General features: G+C 37.5%; 1 protein-coding gene across 1 annotated transcript in view; it reads left to right on the top strand.

Annotated features, from left to right (window-relative positions):
- Nucleotides 1-23,699, top strand: part of TGM5 (transglutaminase 5) — a 302,343-nt gene that overhangs the window by 196,053 nt on the left and 82,591 nt on the right. The window lies entirely within an intron of this gene.

The raw sequence follows: 23,699 nt of genomic DNA, 5'->3' as shown, positions 1-23,699 counted from the left end.
AGATATGCTAACTTTGACTACTAAATATAGATAGAAGAGGAGGGATGGAATGATTCTCCACAACTCACATTCTTTTCTTAATTTTTAGTTTTCATATTAGAAGAACGGGATGGCATTTGCAGTATTTTGTGCTTTTTAGCTTTATCTTTTTCTCCTATGGCTGGTAAAAAAACAATAGTGGAAATGGGAATGAAGTTAAAGATGTTATATTGTAACCCATATTTTCTAAATTTCTAAAGATTAATATAATTACTTCCATATCATTGTTTATACTGTATGTGTGATACATTTCCAACTACTAAAATCTTTTCTTGCACTTAAGTCAAATGTGCCTTAATGGCACAATGAGTAAACACAAAAATCTGTAAAGGAAAACTTTAAATGTATTAAATGATGCTGATTGTTCAAATCCCTATGTATGTAAGAAGTTACATACATCCTGGTAAGTCACTGTTTCTTTTAAATTTGAATACTTTAAATGCCATCAAGAAGAATGTCACTATTCAGCAGAGCTGGAATACATGTAACATTATAATGAGTTTTTTGTAGTTTCTGACATTAACATTATAGTCACTCCAGCAGGTACACAGATTTTTGACCTAACCAAAAATATTAATTTGAGGAAAACTGATCCAGCCAAGAAACAGATAAGGTATTTTTTTTTTTGAAAATTGGCCTTTGCAGAAAAAAAATTGTAATTGCACATGTGTGAAACAGGAATGTTGCTTTTCAGTTAAATAATATGTTCACTCTCACACACACACACACACACACACACACACACACACACACACACACACACACACACACACACACACACACAAATCTATATGGGTATGTACACTCACACAGATATATAGTCACATACATAGTGTCACTCTTGTGCATACACACACACATATGTACACTTATAAAGTTTTCCGTCCCTCAACAACAGGTACAAATATGACTCGGTCATTGTACATGTGGGCGTGAACGACCTGAGATGTACCTCCCTGGCATACATGAAAAGAGACATGGAGGAGCTCTCGGATTATACAGCCTAGGCAAGTATGACTCTAGCCCTGAGCAGCATCCTAACATCACCCAGAATGATACCACACTACAAGCAGAAAATGATTCATTTCAACAACTGGCTAAGTTTCTGGTGTCATTCTAAGGAGATCCAGTATCTGTATCCCTGGGATGACATGACTAACAGACCTCAAATCTTTGCCAGAGATGGCCTGCATCTGTCACCCCTGGGCTTCTGGATACTGGCCAAGGATCTTGCCACCCCTATAGTGTCTTTTTTAGGTGGTGTTCCAAAGACCAAATTACCACTGTAACAGTTACAAACAAATGCAATCTGAGGGTCATGCTGCTCAATGCTAGAAGTCTAAATCTCAAAATGAACTCGCTCAAAGCACTCCTTAAAATGGAGAACATCGACATTTGCTGTAACAGAGACCTGGTTCAAGGCAGTAGAAAGCACCCCTGCACTACCAGGCTATAACTCATTCCACACCTTTCGGCCCCAGAACTTGGACCGAAGCTCCAAAGGCGGTGGTGTTTCCATATCCATAAAGGATGCGCACACCTCCAGACTGGTAGCCCAACATAATGCATCTCAGATACCTCAGGTGCAGCTAACATTGGGTAAGACAGAGATTCAGGTTGTAGCCTGCTATAGGGTTGGGAGGGTGGCCTAATGGTTAAGGCGTTTGCCTTACAAACACAAGGTTGAGGGTTTGAGTCTCACAAGGGATAATTGGCTAGGCTTACGATGGCTCGCAAGGGCAGTTAGCTTAGTACTAACCTATGAAACAATTAACCTATAGGTCCCCAACCATGTCCCAAGACTCACACCCGACATTCCTAAGCACCCTGGAGAATATTAGGGTCCAATCTAACACTCTCATACTGGGCGACTTCAACTATCCCTCCATTAACTGGGAAAACTACTCATGCACCAATGAACTTGCCCAATGTTTCCTGGAATTCATTAATTCCAGTGCCCTGGACCAGCTCATTCTTACCCCTAGATGTAGCAACATCCTTGACCTGGTCATTACTAACATGGGCGACCATTGTTCTACACCAACAGTCAACTCCTCCCTTTTTAGATCCGACCACAAACTAATCACCTTGGAAATCCACCCCCCCACCCCCCCGCAAAGGTAACCACCATGAAAAATGTCTCCAAAGCTAACTTTGGGCTCCTAAAAATAGAGGTGGCTAACTTCACGACACCCATGCAAATGAAGAATAATTGCATGACCGCTGAATCATACACCAATGCACTGTACGAATACGTACACAAATGCATGGATCTTGTCATATCCAATAGAACCAAGACGCTCTCCTCCAAAACCAGGAAGCCAATCTGGTGGTCCCCTGCCATAAACAAACTCTAAAACAGGAGAAGGAAACTGATGTGGAATAAGGTGAAGTCCCAAGACTGGAAAAACTCCCTTATCAGCCTCAACAAAAAGTTGAGATCCCTCATCAAATCCTCTAAAGCTAGCTATGAAAACAGAATTGTAGCAGATAGTAAAGACAACCACAAGGCCTTCTATAGTTATTATGTAAGGAATCTCCATGGCAATACTAAGATTTGCTCTGAGCTACTCCACAATGGTACCTCCTATACTGAGCCAACAGATATTGCCAATATACTGGCTGACAGATTCAGTGCCACCTTTACCTTCCCCCCAAGAGGACCAATCACAATACCAGAAGATTGCCAGGCACCCAGTATTACTGCTGCACAGGTTAAATCAGCACTGTCCAAGGCCAAGAATACATCTTCTGTGGGACCTGACAATATCCCTGGCTGTGTTCTACATGAACTACAGAGTGAACTGGCACCTCACCTGTGTGCCCTGATCAATCACAGCCTCACCTCAGGCTTTGTCCCATACCGAATGGCACACTGCTACAGTCATCCCTCTCCACAAAGGAGGAGCGACCACAGACCCTGGGAATTATCGCCCCATTAGCCTGATGAGTCTGATATGCAAAGCTATCGAACACATCATCATGGACCTAATAAACAAGGATATAGGGAATCTCCAAACTCTGGATCCCACACAGTTTAGTTTTGTGAAGGGTAGATCATACCTGCTCATCTTGGTCGACTTCTTTGAGTCAGTCACCAGAGCTGTGGATGAAGGCAAGGTGGTTCATACAGCCTACCCTGATCTGGTCAAGGCCTTTGATACCATTCCCCACTCAAGAATCACAGAAAAACTCACTAAGCTAGGCATCAACCCCTATATTACTAGGTGGGTTGCAAACTGGCTCACAGATAGAACCTACAGTGTGAAAGTAGCTGACTCCAAGTCAGACTGATGACCAGTCACTGGTGGAGTCCCACAAGGTTTAGTCTTGGGTCCTCTCCTGTTTGGTATCTACTTCTCTGAAGTCCAGGCCAACATGAAGGGACTCTGGCTGACAAAGTTTGCAGATTATTGCAAGTTGGGAGCTATTATTAACTCCCCAAGTGATGTTGACATCCTACAGAAAGGCCTCACTGAGACCAATGACTGGTGTCAGAACCATGGCCTTAAGCTCAATGCCAAAAAATGTGTCGTCATCCCCCTTGGGAAAAACCCGGTTCCCATGAATTACCACATCAGTGGTAGTCCACTGAACACAGAAGGTGTTATAAGAGATCTGGGAACACAGGTTGACAGGAACCTCTCTTTTGACCACCACATTACCACTGCAGTCAGAATGTCCTTCTATGTGGCACATCTCATTACTAAGGGTTTTACATCTAGGAAGATAGAGGTCACTGTCTCCCACTACTCTTCCCTTATTAGGCCAGTCATCGAGTACAATGCCCCATTTGGCATGTACCTCACTAGACACCTGGAACAACTGGAGAGGCCACAAAAGTACCTCACAAAGAGGATACTAGGCCTTAAACACTTGTCCTATATGGACAGACTCAAAGAACTCCAACTATCCTCTGTCTCATATCATCTACTTAGAGGCGATGTCTGCTTGACTTACAAAGCCATGTCTGACCCAGCGTTGTTAGAAATGCTACATCTAAAGAAATCCCAATCCCTCCGCACCACACACTGCAGAGACCTCAACCTCATTACCACAATCAACAGAACATGCTGGAGGGACAGGTTTATAACCCAGAGACTGCCCATGCTATGGAATAGACTTCTCATACATGTCAAGCAGAGCATCTCACTGGCCCTCTTCAAGAGAAATCTTGATGAGTGGATGTGAAATAGAAAATTCACCTCAGGGATCACTCCAGTGGTTCTACTCGACAGAGGCACTGGGAACTGAGGTTGGGTGGCACGATGCCAAGGCTCCAGGGCCATTAGCCTAGTATTCACCTATGAACCTAAGAAATTATTCATTCCTCCAGTTCCGTTATTATAATACTTCCACGTTTATTCAGCAAAACTAGTACTTTTCACCATTCTGACAAAAGTAGTTGCAAAACACTGCTGTGGCATGACAGTGTTCACACTGTCTAAAATATTTTAGCACAGTTGCATTTTGCTGTCAATGCTATGATATAACAACATTATTATGTTAGAACTGCAGCACTACAGACACCAAATATCACCTCTGCACTCTAGTATCAGTGCTTCTGAGATAATAGACACTACTCTAGTGCAATACTATTTTGATATCACTGATGTGGTACTACAACACTCTGGTGCATTTATTGTGGTTGAACATTAAGATAGTTGTTCTGCTAACACTAAAATAAACAAGATTATAGGAGAGAGCTGCAAAGTGACAGTAACATGATACATGAAGTGGTATCCCAAGTTATGCATTTTGATCAAATTACTTTCAGCAATCATGTTGTCTTAGACAGAGGTAGCTAGAAAATAATATGGCAGTGCCATCTATGTGGCAGGGGGGGTCCCTAGATTACAGGAGAGTCATATGCCATTGGGAGGCATATTTTAACTGAATCATTTTTAAGCTCCTGATGCTTAAACCCTAACAAATTCATTAACAAATTTAATTTACACTATTCTTTTTTATGGATGATTCATTATTTTTCCTTGACCCCCCCCCAACACCCTACACACAACTGGCCAAGCACTGAAGAGGGTTCTTGTAATGGGATGACCACAGAGGCTGTTCTCACTTCCATAAAGCATGTCCCCACCAAACAGCCCACCTCCTCAGGAAACACAAGCAGTGGCTCTCCAAAGTCTCTTCCAGGGAATTCTCACCACCTCTATGTACTCTTAAGTGCGTGTAACCTTTCCCATTCCATAAGAGAGGTGAGTGAGCCTTTTTTCTTCCCTCCTCCCTTTCCCTCTCACTCTCTCTGCCTTGCCTTTTCAGTGCCAGGTCTGAACACCAGCCACATTAATTATAGCAAGGGCTCCAACCCTCTGCACCATGGAACTGGTCTTGGTATACACTCATTTTACCACATTTCGAAGGTGCATTGAATAATCTTCCATATCTGTATGGGTGGTCTGAGACTCCATAAGTGGTTATGTTATGAGTGAATGTTCACCATATTAGAAGCACGTTTATACATTTGTCAATTATCAATACTTTTAGACTGAAATTTTCAAAGTATTAATCTCAGAGAACTTAGTTCTGATCTTTGGTACTTTCAGTATGCAGTCCCAGACTAAAGAATCGCTCGCTAACACTAAAATAAACCCACATTATGGGAGAGAGATGTACAGTGACAGTAACATGATACATGAAGTGTTATCCCAAGTAATGCATGCTAAAAAAAAGTCAGGCTGAAAGTAATACAACTGGAGGATGTGATGAAAAAGTCCATGGAATTAAGTGCAAGTTGATCATTCAGACATTTATCAATAGTTTTGAAGCAAACATTTTAGAACTGTCATCATAGGGACCATGAACTATGGAATTTCCATGGCACAATTCCATCCTGAAGATGATTTTTGGTCATCGTGTTAAATTACATAGGTGATATAAGGATAAGTAGACAGTGGTATATCTCATGATGTAGGGGGGCATTTAGATGGTATTTTGAAAAATCTTATCAAGAATAATAAAAATTCACATGGCTACTTTCAGAAGTTTAGTGAATTTAGCACAGGTTTCTAGCTTTGTCATTCATCAGTAATTCTAAAATATATACATTTTCTGTCAGTTGGTGCTACGAAATGCAGACTCCTTCTATCAAAAGTCACCTCAGAAATGTCAGGATTCAAGTTTAGTTTTAGCTAACAGTTTATTACAAATAACATGGTAGCTGAGCAAAAACAATGTTAACACTTCAGCATGTCACACCCGACTGACTAGTTCAAAATTTGCAATGCATCATGGGGAAACTGACTCTTAAAAGGGCAAAATTAATATGCGTATATATACAATTTATACAGGCATTTAGTAGCCTTAATTTAGTTTTTATTACGCTTTCCAAATAACTTTTCACAGTTGCTGTACAAAATTGGGAGTGCTACAGTATCCTGAAAGCACAAAATCCTGAGACCAAAATCCTGAAAGTTCAAAATAATGAAAACTGAAAATACTGAAAACTCAAAATCCTGAAAACTCAAAATTCTGACAACACAAAGGATACCAACACTTACTATATTCCAGCACAAGTACATACAGAAACAAATAAAACACAAACTATATTGCTGTTCTCCAAGTATAAGCAGGGGGGCAATGCTCCCTGCACCCCCTGCTACTTAATCAACTCCAAGATTGCACTTAGTGTAGTGAAGTGCAATCTCAGAGTTGATATATTTAAGTAGCAGGGGATGTGGGGGTGCAGGGGGGCTTCCCCCTGCATATAATTAAATGGTAATATGTTTCTGTATGTACTTGTGCTGTAATATAGTAAGTTTTGGTATCCTGTGTGTTTTCAGAATTGTGAGTTTCAGGATTTTGGTCTTCAGGATTTTGGGCTTTCAGGATTCTGTAGCACTCCCATAGGTATATATCTACTAAGTATAATCCACAAAAAATGCAAAAAAAAAAAAAAAAACGGCAATCGTCTGGACACTTCACATAAAATTGATTAAAATAAGCACTTTCGTCCTGAATGGACAGAACTTCTTCAGATAATTCATTCATTTTAAATATCCCTCTCTCACATTATGTGACTCTCAAAGTTAATTACTTTTAAAGTGACAGCCCTATCTAACAAAATTCATCCTTGCTTAACTAAAATCCTAAAAAGCTTTTTAAAAATTTTATATTTTTCTCAACCATTTTTGTAAAAAATATGTATAAAATACATGATATAAAAGTTAGAAACATTAAAATAATTAGCTTATAGCAAAAAGCAAAGTTTTAGATCAATATATCTTGATGCTAAAAATCTCAGTGCTAAAAACACGTTGTAATTACATAACTAAGTAAATAAATAAATAAATCCATACTTATAACACCAACTATTGATAGAACCTCCTATCTATCCAAAGTTTTTAACTTCAAAATACATGTAATAGAACAATATTTATTCAAACTTGGCCAGTTCAGAGACAGCTGCCAGTAAAGTTTTCTCTTTTCTAACATAAAGGGCCATGGTCCACCTCTTATATTTGGAATGATTTTATTCAAGGACCACAAACTTAAATTCATGCCTTGGTAAATTTTGTATGTGCTTAAGCAATGCATTCATTGTTTTGCCCCTCTTAACATCATAAATATGTTTGTAAATTCTTTCCTTTAAGTGGCGCTCAGTTTTGCCAATATAAAAACAAGGACAATTCTGGCATAGGGCTGCATATGCAACCCTTTTGCTCATACAATTATGTCTACCTTTCTACTGGTTGGCATGGTTGCATATATTTACAATATCTGCATTGACCACATTTATACATTTTATTGTTACAAGGATAACTTGTAATAGGGACTTTTAATCTCTCCAAACAACTGCTTCAAACACATTCCTTTGTGGTAAACAGTGTTCGTGCCCCTTCCCAAAGTATTCCTGAGTTCTTCATTATCATTCATTATTACCCAGTTTTTCTCCAACATTCTTCTTATAAGGTTACTCTGTGAGTTGAAAGGAGTAATAAATGCATAGTTATAATTATTGTCCTTCCTAATACTTTGTGTGCCTGGATTAGCAAGTATCAAATCCTTCCTATAAGATAACATAGGTCTAAAATACCCTCTATCCCTCTTATTTATTACCTTATTACCTTATTTGGAAACTAAAAGCATCAATGATAGGACTGCAAAGGACTTGTTATTTCTATCATACCACGGCGGGCATAATGGTTAAGGTATTTACCTTGCAAACACAAGGTATAGGGTTTAATTCTCAACTTTGGTCACTATCTAGTTACAGACTAGGTGTATCTTAGTATGCAGACAGATTACCCAGTATTTAGCTATAAACCTAAAAACCTAAAGTGAATATACTGGTAAATTTGAGATAGCTGGCAAAGTTGTTTCTCAGAACAAGGAAAGTAAACAAAAAAGTTGGTTGGAGATAAATTTGAGTACATGGAAAAGAGGGCTTACCCTAGACAACAGTTCAGCTGATTAAGACATGGGATTCAAGTGATCTAAATTGTGAAGACAATGAGTCATCTGCAGTATACCAATGTAGTTTTTCAACATCACTCAGGTCCAGAGTTTGGAAAAGCTTGTGAATTGACTAAACTGGATTTTATACACCCTGGGTTTGAACAATCAAGGTCAATGCCAAAAGAGACAAGGGAAAAGCAAGAGGAGGCAACTGTGAATAATTTCTCCATTAATGTTTCCAGTACTTCTAATATTGTGGAGCAAGTAAATTCTTGTAGAATCTTTAACTTGAGACAGAGTACTAATGGTCACCTCTGTTCATTTAGTAGGGGTTTTCTTTCGTGCCCTGTTTTAAGACTGACGTGGATAGGGTGCTTATTCAGCTTAACCTTTACCCAACAGGTGAACTTGAACTTGTACTTTGGGAGTGCCATTAATGACTGTCTCCTTTAATGCAATCAATAGTAGAGTGTTCATACCCCTTCCCCACCCACCCAATAGTATCTGTTTTTGAACCACATTGTGAGGACAAAATCAGGACTACATGTTCAAAATAAATGAGCATTTCTGGACATCCTGACTGTGCAAGACAGATCCATATTGAAAGATCTTATGGACAGCAAAACATTAAGGTAATAAAGCCCGATAAGGGTGGGGGGGTTGTTATCATGGACTGTATGAATTATTCCAGTAAAATGTTTAACATTTTGAATGATGCCAACTCTTATAAGATAGTATAAAAAAAAGTAAATATTGTATATACCAAAATAGATGACTGAATACTGGATATGGTTAGTCAAGGTAGTATTACTGAACAACTTGATGACTATTACTTAGTCTTAAAGCCTATTATCCCTTCAATTTTTTGAGATACCAAGATACATAAGGACATTAACAACCCTCCTTTAAGGCAAAATGTAGCTGGTAGCAGTTCAAAAACAGTGCCATTATCTACTTATATTGAATTGCGTTGTAGCACCTTCTTGCTGATAAGGCACAAGTTCTACATGACTGTTGGCATTTTCTAAAGAATTTTAACTTTAGAGTTTAATGGTGATGTTTTGTATATGACTACATGCCCTATTAGACATCTATGCCTTTGACATCGTATGCCGTACTGAAACAAGGCTTAAAGCTACAACAAAAGGTAATGACATTGTCCCACCAGGCTATAACATTCTCAGACTAGACCGTTATAAATAAAAAGGGAGGTGGAGTAGCAATATTGTTCAAATCTGAACTGAACATTACATCATTAGAGATGCAACCTCCTCCCTCCTAATAACTCTGAAATCTTAACCTCAAAACTCCAAATTAATGCAAAAAAATCTATATACATTATCTGCTCTTACATCCCCCCTGGGAACAATATTAGTACTCTCGAAAATACCTAAACTGGCTTTCAATATCCCTGCCACAAGAAACCATACTCCTTGGTGACTTTAATATTGATTAGAATAGCTGTACATCTCCCACTCCCACTACACATATAAACCTCTTTGGCTTCCACCAAACCATTACCTTCCCAACCAGGATCCACAAACCTAACAAAAAACAAACTACCTTAGATTGGATTCTAGTAAATAAGGACCCCATCTTTATCAAACAGGTATACTCCCTGACAACATTAGTGACCATTCTCTTACCTACATCACTAGGCAAAGACTAACATTCATAATCCAATAGCTTTTAGAACGACCAGAAACAAAAAAAAATTCAACCCAAGTAATTTTCAAGCTGAGCTTAAAGCTTGCAACTGGTCACCCCTAAAATACCTACCTCTTGACAAAGCCATTTCACACTTTAACGAAACATTCTTGCAGATCCTTGAGCAACATGCTCCCACCTGTACTGTCAGAACAAAAAATAAACCAGCCCCCTGGCTATCTAAGGACACAAGGCTAAACATACAACTAAGGAACAAATTCTGGTCGAAATGGAGAAAAACTAGAAACCCAATAGATCACCTAAACTTTAGACAAATTCGTAATTCCACAAAAAAATCCATAATCCTTGACAAAAAAACCTTCTACCTCAAATTCCAACAAAACCAACAAAATAATCCGCAAAAGTTTTGGTCAGGTATCAACAAATTACTCCACCCAGGACAGTCCAAAACACCTACCCCCTCAAACCTAACCCAAACCTCCCCCAGCCACATAGCCAACACCTTTAATAATTATTTCTCTGAAACAGTCCAAGCACTAGCAACCACCTTACCACCTTCCTCCACCACTACATTTCCCTCACCAACCAAATTACCCCAGCCTTTTAACCTTCAACCTGTACCAACATCTTTGATACACTCCTTGCTTCTTAAACTAAAACCATGTACACCATCAGCTGACCTGCTACCAGCTGAATTCCTGCAAGTCGCAGCTGGTGCACTTGCCTACCCTATTTCTATCCTAATAAACAGAACCATCTCTGAATCTTATGTCCCATCTATCTGGAAAATCTCCCATATCATCCCTCTGCATAAGGGAGGTACCTCAAATGAATTATCTAACTTTCGCCCAATAGCCCTTCTCTCCCCCATTGCAAAGATTATGGAGCGATGCATCCATCGGCAATTACTTCAGTATCTCCTACAAAACAACCTTCTAGTTGACTGCCAACATGGTTTCAGGCCTCACCACAGTACCACAACAGCTCTTCTATCCTTTACAGATAGCATTAATAAAACAAGAATACTAACCTACTATCTTCTGCTCTTTTTATAGATCTCTCAAAGGCCTTTGATATGGTTAACCACCAAATACTATTAAATATACTTGAATCACTTTCCCTTGATCAGCAACTAGTAAAATGGTTCCAATCCTACCTTGAAAACAGGAAACAAGCAGTCCTCTGGGAAAACAATCTATCTTCTCAGCTGCCTATCACCCTTGGAGTCCCTCAAGGATCTATTCTTGGACCTCTCCTTTTCACAATTTTCATTAATGATCTAAAAACTTCCCTTCCACAAACTACATGCATACAATATGCTGACGATTCAACTCTGGTATGTGCCGCATCATCCCCTGCTGAATTACAGGCTAACACACAAACTGTCTTTACTTTAGTGGAAAACTGGTTCCATCAACGTTGTCTCCTCCTGAACCCTAAAAACTAAATTACTTCTATTTACTCCCACACAGAAATCCCCTCTATCAATCTCACAGTAAAATACAAACATGGCACAGAAATAGCACCTGAAACCACCACCAAACTCCTCGGTGTATTAATAGATAACCATCTTACCTTCGACTCACATATTAACGCTACTATTAAATCAGTAAATAGAAACTTGGATTCCTCTACAGAATCAGACCATTCCTTACAGAATCAGCAAAGATCTCTATTTCCCAAACCCACCTTATTTCCACCCTACTCTATGCCTCACCTATATATACCAACCTATCCAAAACTAATCTAAATAAGCTAGCAACCACCTACAACAACATAGCTAAATTTGCCACTGGTACCCCCTTCCGTACTCACCACTGCCTTAACCTTAGACATCTCGGATGGCTGGAAGTACAAAACCAACTAGTTTACCAGCAACTTATTTTTATTCACAAGATTTTACATCATCCTTCAAACACTCCCATACTATGTAACCTAGTAAATTCTTATAAAAACCTTCCTACCCTAAGATCAGCTAAAAAACTACAAGTAGCCACTACCAAATCCTTTAACAAAGCTGGAGACTGCCTATTCTCAAATGCAGTTGGCAATTCCTGGAACAAACTTCCAACTGAGATCACATCCCTTACTTCCACCAACCTTTTCAAGAATCAGCTGAAAAACTTCATGAAAACCAAATGGCTTTGCCCCTGCTCTCAGCCTGACTGATACTTATTTTCTCCTCTTTCTAACTCTAACTCTCAAACTTGATTTCTTTTACTGAAACTCCTCTACCTTCTTTATATGGCAAGTTTAAATACTTCTTGCTCTCTTTTTTTGTATCTCCCCATTATGACTTTCTGTATATTTTTTTCCTTCTGAAACTGAACTAGAACTTTTTTTTTTTTGGCTGTTAAAAAAAACTAAAAAATTACTACGTGTACTATTTTGTATAAATGTTTCTTTGTTTCTGTCCTTGTTATTGTCTCGGAGCTTTTCTCCTCGGGCCTCTACTGAAAATGGACATATATCCAGTTAGACTAGCCCGGTCAACAAATGTAAAATAAATAAAAAAAATAATATATCTTGATGCTAAAAATCTCAGTGCTAAAAACACGTTGTAATTACATAACTAAGTAAATAAATAAATAAATCCATACTTATAACACCAACTATTGATAGAACCTCCTATCTATCCAAAGTTTTTAACTTCAAAATACATGTAATAGAACAATATTTATTCAAACTTGGCCAGTTCAGAGACAGCTGCCAGTAAAGTTTTCTCTTTTCTAACATAAAGGGCCATGGTCCACCTCTTATATTTGGAATGATTTTTTTCAAGGACCACAAACTTAAATTCATGCCTTGGTAAATTTTGTATGTGCTTAAGCAATGCATTCATTGTTTTGCCCCTCTTAACATCATAAATATGTTTGTAAATTCTTTCCTTTAAGTGGCTCAGTTTTGCCAATATAAAAACAAGGACAATTCTGGCATAGGGCTGCATATGCAACCCTTTTGCTCATACAATTATGTCTACCTTTCTACTGGTTGGCATGGTTGCATATATTTACAATATCTGCATTGACCACATTTATACATTTTATTGTTACAAGGATAACTTGTAATAGGGACTTTTAATCTCTCCAAACAACTGCTTCAAACACATTCCTTTGTGGTAAACAGTGTTCGTGCCCCTTCCCAAAGTATTCCTGAGTTCTTCATTATCATTCATTATTACCCAGTTTTTCTCCAACATTCTTCTTATAAGGTTACTCTGTGAGTTGAAAGGAGTAATAAATGCATAGTTATAATTATTGTCCTTCCTAATACTTTGTGTGCCTGGATTAGCAAGTATCAAATCCTTCCTATAAGATAACATAGGTCTAAAATACCCTCTATCCCTCTTATTTATTACCTTATTACCTTATTTGGAAACTAAAAGCATCAATGATAGGACTGCAAAGGACTTGTTATTTCTATCATACCACGGCGGGCATAATGGTTAAGGTATTTACCTTGCAAACACAAGGTATAAGGTTTAATTCTCAACTTTGGTCACTATCTAGTTACAGACTAGGTGTATCTTAGTATGCAGACAGATTACCCAGTATTTAGCTATAAACCTAAAAACCTAAAGTGAATATACTGGTAAATTTGAGATAGCTGGCAAAGTTGTTTCTCAGAACAAGGAAAGTAAACAAAAAAGTTGGTTGGAGATAAATTTGAGTACATGGAAAAGAGGGCTTACCCTAGACAACAGTTCAGCTGATTAAGACATGGGATTCAAGTGATCTAAATTGTGAAGACAATGAGTCATCTGCAGTATACCAATGTAGTTTTTCAACATCACTCAGGTCCAGAGTTTGGAAAAGCTTGTGAATTGACTAAACTGGATTTTATACACCCTGGGTTTGAACAATCAAGGTCAATGCCAAAAGAGACAAGGGAAAAGCAAGAGGAGGCAACTGTGAATAATTTCTCCATTAATGTTTCCAGTACTTCTAATATTGTGGAGCAAGTAAATTCTTGTAGAATCTTTAACTTGAGACAGAGTACTAATGGTCACCTCTGTTCATTTAGTAGGGGTTTTCTTTCGTGCCCTGTTTTAAGACTGACGTGGATAGGGTGCTTATTCAGCTTAACCTTTTTACCCAACAGGTGAACTTGAACTTGTACTTTGGGAGTGCCATTAATGACTGTCTCCTTTAATGCAATCAATAGTAGAGTGTTCATACCCCCTTCCCCCACCCACCCAATAGTATCTGTTTTTGAACCACATTGTGAGGACAAAATCAGGACTACATGTTCAAAATAAATGAGCATTTCTGGACATCCTGACTGTGCAAGACAGATCCATATTGAAAGATCTTATGGACAGCAAAAACATTAAGGTAATAAAGCCCGATAAGGGTGGGGGGGTTGTTATCATGGACTGTATGAATTATTCCAGTAAAATGTTTAACATTTTGAATGATGCCAACTCTTATAAGATAGTATAAAAAAAAGTAAATATTGTATATACCAAAATAGATGACTGAATACTGGATATGGTTAGTCAAGGTAGTATTACTGAACAACTTGATGACTATTACGAGTCTTAAAGCCTATTATCCCTTCAATTTTTTGAGATACCAAGATACATAAGGACATTAACAACCCTCCTTTAAGGCAAAATGTAGCTGGTAGCAGTTCAAAAACAGTGCCATTATCTACTTATATTGAATTGCGTTGTAAGCACCTTCTTGCTGATAAGGCACAAGTTCTACATGACTGTTGGCATTTTCTAAAGAATTTTAACTTTAGAGTTTAATGGTGATGTTTTGTATATGACTCCTGATGGCATGAGCTTGTTCTCCACTATTCGACATAACATGGGCTTGGATTATTTTATGAGTATTTTAAGTCATGACCAGTCATTTTTTAACAACAAAATTTTTGTTTTGCATGACCTTGAGGAGAAAGTTCTTAGGAATAATTTTTTTTATGTTGAAGGGGAATACTATCACCAAGTTTCTGGGGTAGCTATGGGAGCAGCCTGTGCCCCTCATATACAAATTTAGTATCACTATTTTGGGAAAAACAGTTTTATGATTCAACTTATGCTTATTTTAGATAATTTATATATATATATATATATATATATATATATATATATATATATATATATATATATATATATATGGGTCTCCTTTGGTAGATCGAACTTTTAAATGTTCGAAGACGATATGGCCGAGACCATAACTTTGAACATTTAAAAGTCCGAACAGACTGAATGGAGATCCACGTACAGAGTGCAATGGGAAGATTTCCCTTTTCTGCAATGTGGTGCAATCTCGGAGTTGGTGTATTTAAGTAAGGGGGGGTGTGGAGGGTGTTTTTTCTGTTTTTCCTTCAGTGTTCGAACTATTACAAGTTCGAACATATGGTCTCGGCCATACTTGGTTCAAACTTGTACTATGTTCGATCTACTGAAGTAGATCTATATATATATATATATATATATATATATATATATATATATATATATATACATATATGCATGCATATGGGTCCACTTTGTAATTTCGAAATACTGAAATCCTGAATTTCAGTATTTTGAAATTACAAAGCCAAAAACCAAAGCACAACTCACAATTCCGAAAACACACAACCATGAAATTCAAAATGCCAAAACTACGCTACACATACAGTACACACATAAACACACACAACCCCCTCCCACAATCAAATAAATGTATCTACACTATAGATAAGCAGGGTCGCAACCCCCTCGCACCCCCAATGTGGGGTGGCTGCACCCCCCACACCCCCCTACTTATATATTCTAACTCCGAGATCGCACAAACAGAAATACAAACAAAACTCACACGCGCACACATCTTACAGTCCCTCACACACACACATCACAGTCACAGCACACACTTACACACACTAAAGCCCCTAACCAACACATTTACACACACAAACTTACCTAAATTCAACCCATACATCCATACACCGCACCAGCGGAAGCGGAAATTCAACATCTCAGTGCTTCAGGATTTTGAATTTCGTGTTTCTGCTGGTTTCGGAACTTTGAGTTTTTGGCTTTGTAATTTCGAAATACTAAAATTCAGGATTTCAGTATTTAGAAATTATGACGTGGACCCATGTGTGTATGTGTATATATATATATATATATATATATATATATATATATATATATATATATATATATGTGTGTGTGTGTGTGTGTGTGTTTATACACACACATATATATATATATATATATATATATATATATATACACACACACACACACACATATATATATATATATATATATATACACACACACATATATATATATATATATATATATATATATATATATATATATATATAGGTCCCTATCAGTTGATCGAGTTTTCAGAAACTCAAAGATCATATGGTCGAGAACATATAACTGAGTTTTTGAAAACCCAAAGCTTTTGAACTGAGATCTTGGTACAGTGAGGATTGGTAAATTTACCCTTTTCCTCACTGTAGTACAATCTCAGAGTTGGTATATATCATTTACAGAGTGGGTGGTACAGAGTTGCTTGCCCCCCTGCAAAAACATGAAAAGGGTAGATTTTTGTGTTTTTTTTTTGATATTTGAGTTTTCAGAAACTTGTTGGTCTTGACCATATGAATTTCGAGTTTGTGAAAACTTGATCATAGGTTGGTACTAGGTAATCGTCCCTAGGGCCTATACAAGCCTAGCCATAACAATTTCTTGGATATTTCTTCCCACAATATTTACTTCCCTGGACCCCTGTCATCTGACATAGACCCATAAATATATACTTATATGGGGAGGTGTTGACATTCTAACTGAGGGAAAGGCAGCATAGTGGAGTGGGGACATGAGACATAAAGGGAGAAGACAATTGTGATTGGGACAATTGGACAACAAAGGGTGTGCATAGGCACAAAAGGGAGGGAAACACCAGTATGGGGATAGTATGGTTATAGGGATCAATACCACCCTGCTCTCTTGGGACTGAATGAGTGACTAAATTCTACTTGGGTACACTTAACCCTGGTTCAGGTAGGTGAGCGATGCAGGCATTTATTTATTTATTGTATGGTAAACAGGTAGTTTGGCTGGTCTGAAGACCTTTTTCAGCCATGACAGAAAAATGCAGATGCAAATGCAAAAAATATGAATATTCAACAAGCATATAATAGATAAGCACAAATTTAAAGTCAAATGTTTTTAAAGGGTCTTACAACAATATATGATTATTGTATGTATATCTCCCAAATATGCAACAAAGTCTAGAAGATTTAGGCTCTTGGACGGGAAATGTTTGCATATGTATTTTTATGCCCCAAGTAGACTCCAAACAATTTTTCCTCAGGTGGATAGCAAATGCTGGAGGTGTGACAGGCAAGAAAGAGATAGCTGGGAACATATTTTTTGGAGGTGTGATGAGCTGGCAGTCTTTTGGGATTCCCTGCGGACCGGTCTGTTGGAGATACTGGGGGGGGGGTGGATTGAACTGACTGGGGAGATGATTTTTTTGAGTTATGCTACAGAATCAGAATTTCCTAGACATAGTAATGCCTTACTGAGTCTAATTACGGTGGCTGCCAAAAAAAGCAATTACTAGAAAATGGAAATCAAAGTCTAGACCAACTTTACTAGAAGTAGTGACTATAGTAACAGAGACAAAACAACTGGAATTGGGATCTTTAGAAATGGAAGGAGCAAACTATATAGAAAAAAAATGGGAATTGTGGGAACAGTATATGCAGAGCAGGAATGAGGTTTAAGAGGTAAGATTTGAATGAGCTATATAATGCTTAACTGACAATAGCTAGAAGGTTTATAAGTGATTTATAATGTTTACAACTACAGTTGTTTCAATGGTGTCTGTGATGTAAGCTGTTTGCACTAAAGTGATATCATTTTGTATGTTTTTCCTTTATATAAGTGTAAGATTGCCTTTTCATATGTGGAAATTTAATAAAGATGTTGGAAAAAAAAACAATATGTGATTGTTGCAGATCCTTAGGTTTGTTACAGAGTTTAATGTAGAGAGAAATGTTGCAGAGATAGTGTTAACAGTAAATCCAAAGATTTTTTACAATAGTTACAGTATATACATAAAGTCCATACCAAATTTCAGGAAACAAGCAGGACCACATTTAGGATAACAAGCAGGAGAAAGACTATCATACTGGAGGTAGAATGTTGTTAGTATTCAACCTTTCATGGTTGCTGTCATGTTGGAGACAGTATGGTGTTTGATAGCAAATTGTGAGATTACTGTTGTCCCTAAAGTACATCTAGCCATTGGTCCATCAATTTTCTGACCACCTCAGCAAGCTTACTACAGCACTCTAGGGATCATTATCCCTAGCAGAGTTACCAGTGGGATCCACAGCAGACCCCAGTGGTGAAGCTCCACCATGGGCAGGACTCATCAGCCTATACACTTCCACAGCTACAGTTTGTGAGGCGGGCCTTGGTAGCCTGCTGTTGGGATATGGGACGTGGTGCTGGCTGCTGGTGGCTCTTTGAGCCAGGCTGGGGCCACAGGTGCTGCTGTAAATCTAGCTGTATAATGAAATGAAAAATAAAAATGGAGGGAAACAACAAAGAAATGTAGTAAATTTATTTTTTTCTAAAAAAAAAAAAAAGACATTTCAGTGCCTGGCATTGACAGCAAGTTCATAAAATTAAGGAATTACAGTACTGAAAAAAGGCTAAGTGCTGCTGAGAAAAGGTACACACCAACTGTTGGTGTGTTGTACAGGGAGGCTGTATAGAGTAATGCCTAAGTCTGAAGAAAAAAAAATGCAAAAAAAATTTCTGTTATGAGGTGCAGAGTAGTTCATGACAAGCTACAACCAGACATTCTGTTCCTACTCCTAAAGAACTACAACCTAAAGCTACAGGAATGGTGCAGCAAAGAATAAAAAGAATTACAAAAGTAGCGCAATTCAAATACATAAAATGGCACTGTAGAAATAAACTGTGCCTTTAAACAAGTGCCTGAGGAAATGATTCTAGTGTTCCAAAGAACTAAAGATGTAGCTAAAAAGTATAGTCTGTTGGCATGACTGGGAGATGCAATTAGCTTAAAAGGATTAGATATGCAGTGCTATGACTGAAGGAAAGGACTCTAACAATGGTGCAGATTTTGCATGTCAGAATATGGTTCAGGAGACAGAATCTGCTTTTCTTTTCAGCAAACTAAATATGTGAATTAAACTAGAAAGGAGACCTTTCTAAATGGTAACAAACTAAGTAAAGTGGCAACAAGTCAGATTACTGAAAACATCACCTACAATGTCTGAGCTAGAACCTGTGTGCCTGAATTAGTGTCTTTATCTGTGTGCAGAACTGATAAACCCATATGCCCAGGATCTGACTGAGTGCAAAAGTGATAAACTCATGGATCATGTACTTGAAATAGATCATCTGATGTCCCCCATATGGAGGAAGAGATGGTAGTGGCAGTACCCAAACGCAGGTGGAAAAGAGGTAGTATTCCATGAAAAAGTGACAAATAAGACAGAAATTCCCAAGGAGGAGGTAAACATCCTTTCTGAGCCTAGAATGGAGAAGAAGGAAACAAATCTCCCTGAGAAGGAGTAGAAGATTCTGTCAGAGTCTGAGACAGACAAGAAAGAAAAAAGCTCTCTGAAAAGAAGAAGATGCAGCAGGAGAATGAGTCAGAGAAAGCAGAAACAGATTTCCCTAAGACAAAGGTGATGCTGCCAGAATGAAGAAAAGGATCCGACTACCAAAGATGAGGAGAAGATTCCAGAAACATAACCATCTAAAGAAGCATGGTACATTCAGAGAAGAACTTGCCAGATGTAAATGGTTAAATTTCTTCAGAAGAAACTAGTATCTGTGTTAAATGATGACATCTTACCTTAACAATCAGAATGACAGGGGAAGCAAAATGTAAGAAAGAATGGAAAAAGAAAAGAGATTTGAATTCCTGTCACATGCAAAAAACGTTTAACACATTCCTACAGTTTAATGCAATGCAAGGCTCTGGGAAAATTTTGAAGCTGCTCAATAAGATGATAGAATGTCTTTAAAAGATGGAGGAAAGATGAGCGAATATCTTTAAATAATGAAATCAGTTTCACAAATTTATTTTTATTTGCTGTGGTCACAGTCCCATCTCTGATTAAGAGGAATTATCATCTCGGGGACTTCTAAGATTGCTGCACACTGAGTAACAGCTTAATTTTAGCTCTACCAGTGTGGTAACAGATACTCAGAAAAGACAGTCAGTGAACTGGTCTGCTGTTCAGCAAAAAGCAGTTTAAGCTCCAGCTTTGTTGCAAGGCATTACTTCCAGTCATCCAGAGTAAAAAAATAAGTTAAATCTGCTGAGAGACGATTAAAATAAAATACTGAAAGTGTATATCAACTTAAATAACAAAACAGTGGGAATGGAATAAGCTTTCAACAGATATGCTGAGGAGCTGATAAAGCCAAAATAAAGTCAAAATGAAGAAAAGGCTGGCTGAGTATGAAACATCTCAACAAGAGATTTTTTCAAAAAAAATGGCAGAATTGGAGGACAAGGAAAACCTGAGATTTTCTGCTGTACCAGGGAAACTGGAAGGAAAAGACTGTATTAATTTTTATGAAAACACAAATAAGCAATTGGACAGGTATTCCACAGCAGTTGTTGTTAAAATTGAAAAAGCACATCATGTGCGTGCTCCAAACATGGCCATGAGAAAGCAGCAAATACATCTAACAGTAAAGATGCAATCCTACCAGTAGAAAGAGTTGATTCTGACAAAACTGTAGCAGATGGACAAAGTACTATAGGTTGGAGACAGTAGAGTATTTATGGAAAAATGATTACTCACTGTACACCAGGCAGAACAGAGTAAATTTATTCCAGCAATCAGGGAATGTCAAGAGGCAGGTATAAGACTGAAGCTGCTGTATCTATCTAGACACAGAATTTTTTTTTTCCTGGAGAGTCAAAGTCATTCTTTGATGCAGAGCATGCTAATGAGGAAATACAAAAGTTTGCCCAACAAAAAAAGTGAACCATCATACAGAAGGTGACTCTGCTTCTTATTCTGCTGATAATAAAGCTTATAGCTAGACTATGCTAGTGAAACCTTTTCCAATGTTCCAAAGAAAAATGCTTGAGTGACAGAGAAAAGCACATGATTTGACTAGAAGCACCAGGACTATGTTGGAAATGAACCATAGCCTGGAATTGGGAGATGGAGATCAACTTGAAGAAGACCAGAAACTCAGAAATTAATTGTTAAATACAGGATTACAAAGCATCAGTCACATTTGTGAAATATAGTATAGCAGAGCAATAAAACATGGAAATATTGGACTTTTTGACTTTGTTAAACTTGTAGGGGATTCCAAAGCATATGCCCTAGTCTGTAACATTAATGTTTGGAAAAACATTAAGGAGGTGGGAAGATGAAAAAAAGAGATAATTGTAAGGAAAATAACTTTTGTTCTTAACAGTATTTTTATAAAACCTGACATATATTGCATTTTATATAGTAAAGCATTTTCGGTTAATTTTATGTGTTAAAGAGATACTAAAGTAAACAGCCCCTTTTCCTTCTTCCTTCTTGTTTAGTTTTAACAAATGTAGGCATTGCAGTGTAAAACAAGAAGAAACCCTAGACAAAAACATCTTTAAAGATAATAGGCTGTAATCTGGGTCTATATTAGATCACTGAGCATTTAAAAAAGTGAACAGTCATTAATCGACCCTATGTAAGTGAAAGCTTACAATTTCGAACTGTCAGAACAGCGATTTTTTTTCCTAGGGGAAAAAAATTGCTGTTCCAACAAACAAAAAAAAACATACTTTAAACATTACATTAAGTGAAGGGCTTTGCCCCCCCCCATACCCCCCGATGTGGGGGGCTGTGCCCCCCATACCCCCTACTTAAATATACCAACTCCGAGACTGCACTACAGTGCTGAAAACAGCAAAGTAACTAAGCGGCCAAGCAAATTCATTCCAAGGGAAAGAATTTGCTTAAAAGCCGCTTCGATATTTTGCCATTTCAGGCTTTTGAGTTCGACCAAGATGCTTTCGAAAGAATGCGTCTTCGGTCTTCTAATAGGGAACCTGTAATATTAGGTTGAAGAGGTGGGAAATAGGGTTGTAAAAGTATATAGAGCACGATATAAGTAAAATGTATATGCTTTTTCTTACTTTTGCATAGGGGAATGACTGGATTAAGGCCCTTGGCTTGATCTAACAACAAGTTTTAAAGATGTGTCTCTCAAACCTGTTCTGAAATCACACCCACTGAAACACTAATAGGGGCTTGGTATATGCAAATAATTTGATTGGCAGGATCAAAAAACCTTTTTTTAATGCCCATTATGACATCAAGTTAGGGGATTGGCTTTTTTGAATGATTTGATTGGTGTGTAAAAGGAGTTTTAAATGAATGAAACAGGTGTTATATTTTAATCATATGATATTATTCTTATTCTGGATTGGTTTTGTTGTATTTCAAAAGTGTCACTAGTTTGTGTTTAAACTGATCTAATGAATTATTAATTTTATTTTTTATTTTTTTATTTAACATTTGTTGACCGGGAATGTCCGACTAGGTTCCACAGAGCCTGTTTTCAGTGGACGCCCGGGGAGAAATGCTCTAAAATTAGTATTATTAACTGTGAAAGCGCTTACCATTTGTTATTTTGTTATTAAAGCAGTCTTTGTCTGAAGGTCATGGTAGTTTTGGAGTTCTTCGTTTGAAGTTTGCTTGTTGCCTGTTGTACTCCTGACTCTTTCTTACTGGTCTGTGTTTTTTCTTGGAAATATCACTGGAATTTGATTTGCAACAGTGAGGATGTATCTGTGTCTCTTGGGGCCTAGATGGAAAAAATATAACAAAACAGGGCAGATTATTAAAGAAATTCATGCAAATATTTGGCAGGGAAGATGTGAATTCAGTAGTAAGAGCTCAGAAAAAATGTATATATTATTCCCCAGGATACAAAAACTGGGATAGGCTAGACAAAAATTATATTTCATAGGAATGTGTGCATTTAATTGAAAGTTTTGATATGTATCCATAATAACTAAAATAAAAATGCAGGATAAAAATGAGACATTGACACTTCCCCATCTATATTAAACATAGAGGAATTTCAGGAATGGGTAGTAAAAATTATTCAGAAGGTATTAGGGAAGATAGAAATTTCTTCAAAAAATACAGCTAGGGAGTGGAATAAAAGGAAAGTGGAATTTAAAAATAGGGTGGAAAAATAGAAAAAGAGACATGGTTAAGAAGTAACACAAATTATTTAGGGGACTTACAAAGGCTAAAGTACTGCAGAACAGGGGGAATCTCACAGAAAAGGAAGAGGTGCAACTGGGGACTACTTATATAATATACATGAGTTTAGAAAGATTCCTGTTTTTTTTGATAATAACTCCAGAGCACAAATATTTTAGTGAAACAGCTCAGGTAAGAGAAAGTTGAAAGAAGCTTAGGGAGCCTATAACAAAAATAAAATAACAATAATAAGAATAACAATAATAACAACAACAACAGATCCTATAGACGTATTAGAAATATTCTGGAAATTTTATAAAAATCTGTATAAAGCAGAGAAATGT

This window comes from Protopterus annectens, chromosome 12.part0 (assembly GCF_019279795.1).
Source record: "Protopterus annectens isolate FY-2018-M chromosome 12.part0, PAN1.0, whole genome shotgun sequence".
Classification (NCBI taxonomy): Eukaryota; Metazoa; Chordata; order Ceratodontiformes; family Protopteridae; genus Protopterus; species Protopterus annectens.
This window is presented reverse-complemented; position numbering and strand designations above follow the sequence as displayed.